The sequence below is a fragment of the Triticum aestivum genome, chromosome 2A, assembly GCF_018294505.1.
Source record: "Triticum aestivum cultivar Chinese Spring chromosome 2A, IWGSC CS RefSeq v2.1, whole genome shotgun sequence".
In the NCBI taxonomy this organism is placed as follows: domain Eukaryota; kingdom Viridiplantae; phylum Streptophyta; class Magnoliopsida; order Poales; family Poaceae; genus Triticum; species Triticum aestivum.
The window spans coordinates 218,525,817-218,535,769 of record NC_057797.1 but is presented as its reverse complement, the minus strand read 5'-3'; positions in this window follow the sequence as shown (position 1 = coordinate 218,535,769).

The window sequence follows — 9,953 nt, the reverse complement described above, 5'->3', positions numbered from 1 at the left end:
CACAGTGGGGATGGGGTCTCGCCGGAGAGGTACCCCACTATCTATCTTAGGGTTCAGGGTGGGGGGCTATAGGGCTGGCCGGGGCGGCGGCGGACCGGCGGCGGGGAGTTGTTTCGGGGCGGCGAGGCGGCGCTGGGGCCGGCGGTTCGGCTGATGGTGGCTGGCGGCTCAGGGGGTGCAGGTTGAAGATGAACTGCAGGCCCTCCCTAAACTACATGTCAAGTGCCTCTGTGCTACCATTGCATTCAGTTCCGACAGTAACACTCAGATTCCACAGTAAATTTCAGTTTCGATAGATAAGTTCAGAGTCAACAATTTTTACCTCATCTGTTGTAGTCAGGTGGTTTTTGGTGATGTAAATTTTACATCTATTTTACATCATCTATTGGAGATACTATTAGAATCCCACTTGAGATTGACGATGTCTGTCTTGTGCTGCTTCAGCCTTGACGTCTTACGGCTCACCGGGGCTGCTCCAATGACAGAACGATCCATCACAACAGAGCAGTGCCCTGGACGCCGTCTACGGATTCCTCAGATCTTCCTCCACACCTCCGACAGCCACCTCTGCCTCAATTGCTTCAGTGACCAACCCAATGATGCTAAGGTCGACACGGCTACGGCAAAGAGGTTGTACACTTGTTGCATCACTTATTACTATACATTCATGTCGATCCATTAGGCTATTTTGGTTCAACGGAAAAATATAGCAATAGGGAATTTTTCAATGGCACTCTACTATTCAATTATTCATGCATTTTGTTGAAAGGAATGAAGCAAAACATCCACCTGGACCTACTTTTCAAAATCCTATGCATGAAAACAAGACCAAGTGCATTAGTGGTAGAATAACATTCTAGCTGTACACGCTTTCATATGGTTTCACTTTATTTTGGCCATGTTTCTTTGCATTCCTCTGCTCTTCCAATTCCTGTAAACCAAACACTCAAGTTGACAGAAATCATGTGTTTACAAATGCTCTGTTTACCATGTGTATTCCTATCCTATTCCGGTGTGTTTTCCTATCCCTGCGTTTTTAGAATCATGCAAGTCAAATGAGCCCTTATAGAATTACTTCAGTTATAGCTAGGTGTCGAAGGGGACTTTGTGTGGTCTGTCCTGCTCCTGCCGCGATGTCGTCCACCTGAACTGAGCTACTCCATCGACAGAAACATCCACCAAACCAGACATCACGACTCCTGACCGTCTTTCGCCGCCTCAGATCTCCTTCCCTGCCACCGACACCCACCGCAAGGGCATCACCATCATCGTCTCAACAGATGAACCTGAGGAGTACACGGGTCCACAAGAGAGGTCGCAGTCTTTTGTTTCTGCTTATGTTATGCATTGCTTAAAATTACCTGCTACTTTATCGTCCTGTTCACCTCTTGGACTCCAAGTCAGGTCCAAATTAACGTTCAAACTTGAGTTCTAAATTAGTTGTGGGGCACATATCGAGGAGGCAATGAATAGTATCACTATCTAATATCTGGTTCACCTAGGGTATGCCTATGTCGTTCATCTTGGGTGGCAAACAAATAGTAAAGCAATCATCATCTGTCTTTTTATTAAATTAAAGCAACCATTAGCCTGCTATCATTATTTTTGGATCCATCCACTGGTTGTTACCATCACTCTAAATTTCTGCATGCTCTCCTTACATAATCTCACCATATTTTTTTCGTATGCATGTCAGATATTGTACACAGTCATGATGAACATGTAGAGAAAAAGAGAAGAGTTTTGCGCGGCAATACAATGTCATGCAGACATCGCTCCATGGTGGGTTCAATGGCGAACCCTCCCCACCCCTCTCCAGATTGTATCCATAGGAAGATATCTGTACTGAGGCGGATATAGGTGCCGCTGACCACTCCTATTTACCCCCAAGGTGTTTGCTCTACCTTGGCATGATGATGTTAGTCATATCATGCATATGTTGCCTTGCAGTGCCTACTTTTGACATCATATATGTCATCTGCTTAGTTTAGACATGTTCTGTAATGCCACCTGTTTAGTTTCTATATCATATATGGGAATTATGCAGTCTCATGTCTTTTAGCTAGCCATAATATACGTGAAATGTGCAATGCCATCCTGTTTAACTAGGCATCATATATTTGAATGATATCTTGCCCATCCTTTTCTTCATTACATTTCCATTTGTCGACAATGTTTGTACATTAAACTACTCTTCCTGTGAATCAACCATTTGGGTGGGAGATTGAAAAATCTGGAGTGAAAACAAGGCCTTGAGAGCAGACAGTGCTACCTGTCGAAGCAAATCTCTTGTTGGGTCTCGATAGCTCCTTAGAGATGGATTCAGATACAGATGACCAGTCCTATTCCCCCACCGAGGTGTATGCTCTAACTTGGCACAGTTATACTGCTCATATCATGCATATGGTGTCTTGCATTGCATCGTTTAGACATCATATACACAATATTCAACACCATGTTCTTAATTCAGACATCATATCTAATGCCCTCTGTTTAGCATATAAATCACATATGTGAATTAAATTATGCGATCCTGATTACTTAGATAACATGTAGGTGAATTATGTCATGCGATCCTGTTTAGTTATTCATCATATCTTTGAATTATGTTATGCTATGCTATCCAGTTTAGATAGACATCATATATGTAAAATTATGGCATGCTATCCGTTTTAGTTAAACAATATACATGTCAACTATTTCATGCCGTCTTTTTTCCACACTATCTATTGCATCTGTCTCTCATACAATGTCTGTACATTCAACTATGTTTCATGTTTATCAGCCATTTGAATTGGAGCGGGTGATGCCAGCATCTAGCAGACTAAAAACACGGTCTTCAAATAAAACAGTGCTACCTCTTGGTGGAGATAGCACCCCGGTTGTACATGCACGAGAACCAACCCTACCACACATAACCCAAACTCTCAAAGATTGTAACCCTACCGCGGTGGGCAAAGAACCAGCTTCACCCAATCTAACCCCAACCCCAGCAGATAGTAACCCAGTTCCTGTTGACACAACACCATCTCCATCATAGAGCTCCCAAACAAGAGCAGTTAGTAAGGCAGCTCCAGTGCCCAAAGGGCCAGTACTACCACGGCGAACCCCAACTCCACCAGTTAGTACGCCTATTCCTGTGGAGGAAGCACAACCGGCTAGTCGTAGTTTAGCATCTATCGCATTTGATGTTGTTAAATCGTATGTGCGTATCTTCCCATCTTGGAAATATTATACTGAAGATGAAGGAAAATGCCAGTTGCAGGTGTTTGTCTAGGAGTTATGTGTAAGCGATGTTATTCATGGCAATTACTTTGCTTTGTCCCATACATCCTACCTCCATGATGGTTATAATACAGCAAATTCTCCCATTTTTCTCTATAGAGAAGGACCAATTTGGAAACTCAGGATGAGGTAACATGTGCTAATACCTCAGCTATATTCAAGAATGCTTGGTGGCAGTATCAGAATTACCTAAAGAAAACATACTTCACCAGCAAAGAAACTCATCAAATTCCCTTACATTCTCATGAGACACATTTACTAGACGATGACTGGGAATGCCTTGTTCTGTACTGGTCCCGAACCAAGAATGTGGTAAGGTTTATGAGCTCATTTTCTATTTTTAAGTACTATATTCTTGCGTCTTACCGTACTCTGTTCATGTAGAACAAGTGCCTAAACCTGAAGAACAACTGTTCTAATTTAAGATTCCATTGCTATCATTGTTCAAAAAAGCGCTAGGCGTTAATTGTTCATTTTGCCACCGCCTTGCGCTTTACTGACCAAAGCGCATGCTTATGTGCAGTTATGCACAAATTAAGCGTAGTTATGCGCTATGCGTTTCGCCAAGGCCTAGAGCCTAGGCGCGCTTAAGCGCTCGCTTAGGCGCGCCTTTTTAACTACGATTGCTATCGTGCATACTGCTTTGCTCTTGTATCACTGTATTTACTCATACAAAGTTATTTTTAAATTGAAGGAGCCAATCGAAACTCCAATGGCACAGCAGGTATGTTCACACATGTTCCTTTAACAGGCTTTGTAGCGACCCGACCTCAGATGGTCAAGTCTGTGTGCTTCCGTGTCATCCCTGGATCGGTAATGCTGACACACACAGTACTCGAAGGATTTATAACAGAGTAGCAATCACACACTTATTACATTGAATGTCTCAAGAGAGAACTTATTACAATAATATGGCTTAAGGCCATCTAATACGATAACAGCGGAAGGCTTGGAAGATAAAGTGAGTCCATCAACTCCAACGGCATAGCTGAGCTGCACGGCAACGACCTAACGAACCTTACTCCTCGTCTGAAAAGTCTGCAACATAATACGTTGCAGCCCGAAAACGGGTCAGCACATGGAATATGCTAACAATATAACACAGTAGAGCAAGAACAGAATGATGCTATCACTACATGCATAAATGGCTGGTGGAAAGCTCTATGGTTATAGTTTTTGCGAAAAGCCAATTTTTCCCTACAACAAAGGAATAGATTTTATTTAACTATCATGGTAGTTGAAACATCATTGAGAAGGTTCCTCCAACTCAATCCCAATTAAAGTGATTAACAACCCAACAATATTAATTAAACATGATGAGATACATGTGATAACCCAAGTACTAGATACTCAAGAATTGTCCATAACCGGTGACACGGCTAACCATGATTAGATTATACACTCTGCAGAGGTTTGCGCACTTTTCCCCACAAGACTCGATCACCTCAGTTGGATTTCTCGCACTACAGGGTGTTTGAGAAATGGATGACCAAGACACAGTCTTTCAGAAACATTAACTCTCTACTCCGGACAGACCATACCAAACCTACATCCCACTACCTGCTGATCTGCCTCTTCAAGAGCTTCACGTAACTTACTCAACTATGCTAGAGCCCATAATAGCTTGTGGCTGCACACGGAAGTTTCTAGCATGAATCATCTCAGTTCCCTTTGAGCCTGGGTGGCGGTCCATAGGAAGATCACACGGGTACTCCGGGATTTCCAAAAAAAATACAGGCAACACTGGGTACTCCAGGTGCCTCAATCCACCCAGATGTTAATTTAAGTTGCCACCTTAAGTTGAACCATTAATTAACAAGCTCACATCTGTCATGGATTTCACTCAAACCCAAACCACGTCTACGAGCATAGCTTAGCATAGTAATATAAGCAAGCGTAGAAGTAACTCCCAAGGTTTGAATATAACAGGGCAATAGGTTCTACCTCATCAACTACTTCCCAACCCACAAGTTAATGACATCCTAATCATGCAATGTTTGAGGATTGGAACTAATGCATAAAAACTGGGTGATAAAGGGGTATGATCAAAGTGTTACTTGCCTTGCGGACGATCTGCGAAACCTAGGGACTCATAGTAGCACGCTTCGCACTCCGGGTGTTCTACCGCAAGCAAACAATAGCATACATAAGTAACAAGCAACGATGCACAAGCAAAACTCAAATAAAATAGGTTGACCAGAAAGTTCAAATTAAGAACTCCGGTTCGCAAAAAGAATCAAATCAAACGGAGCAACAAAACTCAAACGGCGAAAGAAAGAAGCTTCGTTTACTAGTCTGAAACTAGGTCAATTTTTACAGTAGAGAAAACTTGTTTGAGTTGGTTAAACGGAAAGAGGGTTTCGAGACGAAACTCCAGGCACTTGAATCGCCTGATTCTGTCTAATGAGCGAAAAGAAAAACAGAAACTAAGATCGGATCAGAAATCACAATCAGAGAATATCGCGGAATAAATCTGATAAAAGAAAACTGACGAACAAACTAACGTACGAGCGTTCGTTAGCTGTATCTAACGGGCAAAGAACCGTTCGTTAAAACGAACGTTCAGACGAACGTCCGCTAACTAGAAGAACCGAGAAAAAAACCGGCGAAACCAAAAAAAACGGATCTAGGGTTCCTAAAAAAACCGAACGGTTTTTATAAAAAAAACCGGTGGCGGAGTGCAGCGGCTACCTCCGGCGAGAGGTCCGGCGAGGCGAGGGGCGGGCGGCGGGGCGGTGGCTCATGGGGCGGCGGCGGCGCTCGGCCGCGGCGGCTAGGCGGCTAGGCCACGCGGGTGGAGGGGCTAGGCGGCGCGGGCGGTGGTGGCTGCGGTGGGGTGTTGGGGTGGCGGGGCGGCGGTAGATAAGGGTGGGGGCGGCGGCGGCTTGGAGTAGGGGCCAAGGCGGGGCGGCGCGGAGTCCAACTCGGACTCCGGTCCGAGTGGCGGCGACGGCGGCGTGCGCGCGCAGGAGGTGGCGACGGCGGCTGGGCCTTAGGCCCAGTCGAGCGCGGGAACTCCTTTTTTTAAATAATTCCGCCAACAGAAAACAAATCCTAGAAAAATAAATAAAAATCTAAAAAATGCAAAAACAAATTTTCACCATCTAAATAAAATATTTATCACAAGATGAACATTTTCTTGGCCCTAAAGTGCAATTTTGAAAACATGTAATTTTTCTAATGCAAATAAATCCGAATAAAAACAACAAAAACAATTTAATGATTTTAATACTTTCCTCCAATATTTCATTTATTTTGGAGAAGTCTTATTATCTCCTATCTTTAATTTTTTATGTGAAATATTTTTCGGAGAGAAAATAATTAAAATCAAATCCTCGTTTCAAAATTTGATAAAAATAAAATTTGAAAACCGGGAAATCCCCAACTCTCTCCGAAGGTCCTTGAGTTGCTTAGGATTTTGAGGATCGCTAGATGAAATGCGAATAAAATATGATATGGATGGATGACTATGTATAACATTCCAAATTGAAAATTTGGGATGTTACAAACCTACCCCCCTTAAGATGAATCTCGCCCTCGAGATTCGGGTTGGCTAGAAAATAGGTGCGGGTGGTCTTTGCGGAGATCATCCTCTCGTTCCCATGTGGCTTCATCCTCGGTATGGTGGCTCCACTGAACTTTGCAAAACTTGATAACCTTACTGCGGGTGACTCTGCTGGCCAACTCAAGAATCTTAACTGGTTCCTCCTCATAATTCAAATCACTGTCTAACTGAATCGCCTCCAGGGGTACTGTATCTCTTAGCGGTATATCTGCCATCTCAGCATGACATTTCTTCAGCTGTGAAACGTGGAACACGTCATGAACTCGTGAAAATTCCTCGGGTAACTCCAACTTGTAGGAAACTTCTCCCATCCGTTCCAAAATATGATACGGTCCTACAAATCTCGAGGCTAACTTTCCCTTAACTCCAAAACGTTTCACTCCTCGTAAGGGTGATACTCGCAGATATGCTCGATCTCCAATTTCATAGGTTACCTCCTTGTGTTTTGAGTCTGCATAACTCTTCTACCCGGACTGAGCAATCTTCAGTCTGCCATGAATCAATTTAACCTTCTCCTCAGACTCCTTGATCAAGTCTAGTCCAAACAACTGTCGGTCTCCTACCTCGTCCCACATCAATGGTGTTCTGCACCTTCATCCATACAGGGCTTCAAACGGTGCCATCGTCAAACTAGCTTGATAGCTATTGTTGTATGAAAACTCTGTGTATGGCAAATTGTCATCCCAACTAGATCCATAATCTAGCGCACAGGCTCTCAACATGTTCTCCAAAATTTGGTTGACTCTCTCTGTTTGTCCATCCGTCTGCGGGTGAAATGTTGTACTAAACTCCAATCTCATTCCCAAAGTTTGAGGTAAACTGTGTTCCTCGATCTGATACGATGGTCCTCGGAACTCCATGAAGACATACTATCCTGGACATATATATCTTGGCCAACTTTGCACTTGTATAGGTGGTTTTCGCTGGGATGAAGTGAGCTACTTTGGTCAAGCGATCAACTATTACCCATATGGAATCATACCCCGCTTTGGTCCTGGGCAATCCGGTGATAAAGTCCATGCCCAGTTTATCCCACTTCCATTCGGGTATCGGCATAGGCTGTAACAATCCTGCTGGCTTCTGATGCTCTGCCTTCACGCACTGACATACATCACATATGGCTACATACTCGGCAATATCCTTCTTCATACCGATCCACCAGAAACGTTCCTTCAAATCCAAATACATCTTGGTGTTTCCGGGGTGTATCGAGTATGGTGAGTCATGGGCCTCTTGAAGTATTAACTTCATGTTCTCCTGGTTATTGGGCACATAGATTCGGTCCTCAAACCATAGGGTATCGTGCTCATCTTCACGAAAACCTTTGGCCTTTCCTTTGCTCATCTTCTCCTTTATCTCGGCAATCTCCTTGTCCTCCTTCTGAGCTTCCCGAATCTTGTCCAGCAATGTCGACTGGACCTCCATTGTTGCAACGGATCCTCTAGGAACAATCTCCAATTGAAGTTCCATGATATTCTCTGCTAACTCCTTCGGCAATCCCTTACTTTCAAGGATATTAGCATAACTCTTCCGGCTCAAAGCGTCTCCTACGACATTGGCCTTTCCTGATTAATAGTGTAGCTTCATGTCATAATCCTTTATAAGCTCCAACCATCTCCTCTGTCTAAGGTTCAGTTCCTTCTGGGTGAAAATGTACTTCAAACTCTTATGGTCCGTGTACACATCACAACGGTTTCCAATAAGGTAATGTCTCCAGGTCTTCAATTCATGCACTACGGCTGCTAACACCAAATCATGCGTGGCATAGTTCAACTCATGAGGTTTTAGTTGTCGTGAGGCATACGAAACAACTCTCTCATCCTGCATAAGCACACATCCAAGTCCTAAGCGTGAGGCATCGCAGTACACTTGGAACTCCTTATGTATATCTGGCAGTGTTAGTACTGGCACTGTAGTCAAACATTTCTTCAACTCCTGGAAACTTGCCTCGCAATCTTCTGTCCATTTAAACTTAGTATCCTTCTTCAACAGTTCAGTCATTGGCTTTGCAATCTTGGAAAAATTCTCGATGAATCTCCGGTAGTATCCTGCGAGTCCAAGAAAACTGCGGATCTCGCTAACTGAAGTGGGTGCCAACCATTCGGTGACTGACTGAATTTTGCTGGGGTCTACTGCTATACCTTCTCCCGATATAACATGTCCAAGGAACCCGACTTCCTTCAACCAAAATTCGCATTTGCTAAACTTAGCATACAACTGGTGTTCCTTGAGTTTCTCGAGAACTAAGCACAAATGCTCCTTGTGCTCCTCCTCGTTCTTCGAGTCTACCATAATATCATCAATAAACACCACAACAAACTTGTCCAAGTACTCCATGAACACCTTGTTCATCATGCTCATGAAATAGGCAAGGGCGTTAGTCAGTCCAAATGACATGACCGTATACTCGTATAATCCATATTGTGTTGTGAACGCTGTCTTCGGTATATCCTTCTCTCGTATCTTCAACTGATGATACCCCGATCGCAAATCGATCTTCGAAAACACTTTAGCTCCTTGCAACTGATCAAACAGATCGTTGATCATCGGCAGTGGGTACTTGTTCCTAATCGTCACTTCATTTAATGCTCGATAACCAACAACCATCCTCAGGGATTTATCCTTCTTCTCAACCAAAAGTACTGGGTCTCCCCAAGGTGATGAACTTCTTCGGATGTATCCTTTCTCCAATAACTCCTTGATCTGTTTCTTAATTTCTTCCAGATCATTTGCGTGTTGGGGAACGTAGCAGAATTTTAAAATTTTCTACGCATCACCAAGATCAATCTATGGAGTCATCTAGCAACGAGGGAGAGAGGAGTGCATCTACATACCCTTGTAGATCGCGTGCGGAAGCGTTCAAGAGAACGGGGTTGATGGAGTCGTACTCGTCGTGATCCAAATCACCGATGACCAAGTGCTGAACGGACAACACCTCCGTGTTCAACACACGTACGGTTGGAAGACGTCTCCTCCTTCTTGATCCAGCAAGGGAGAAGGAGAGGTTGATGAAGATCCAGCAGCACGACGGCGTGGTGGTGGATGCAGCAGGATCCCGGCAGGGCTTCGCCAAGCGCCAGCGGGGAGGAGTGGTGTCACGGAG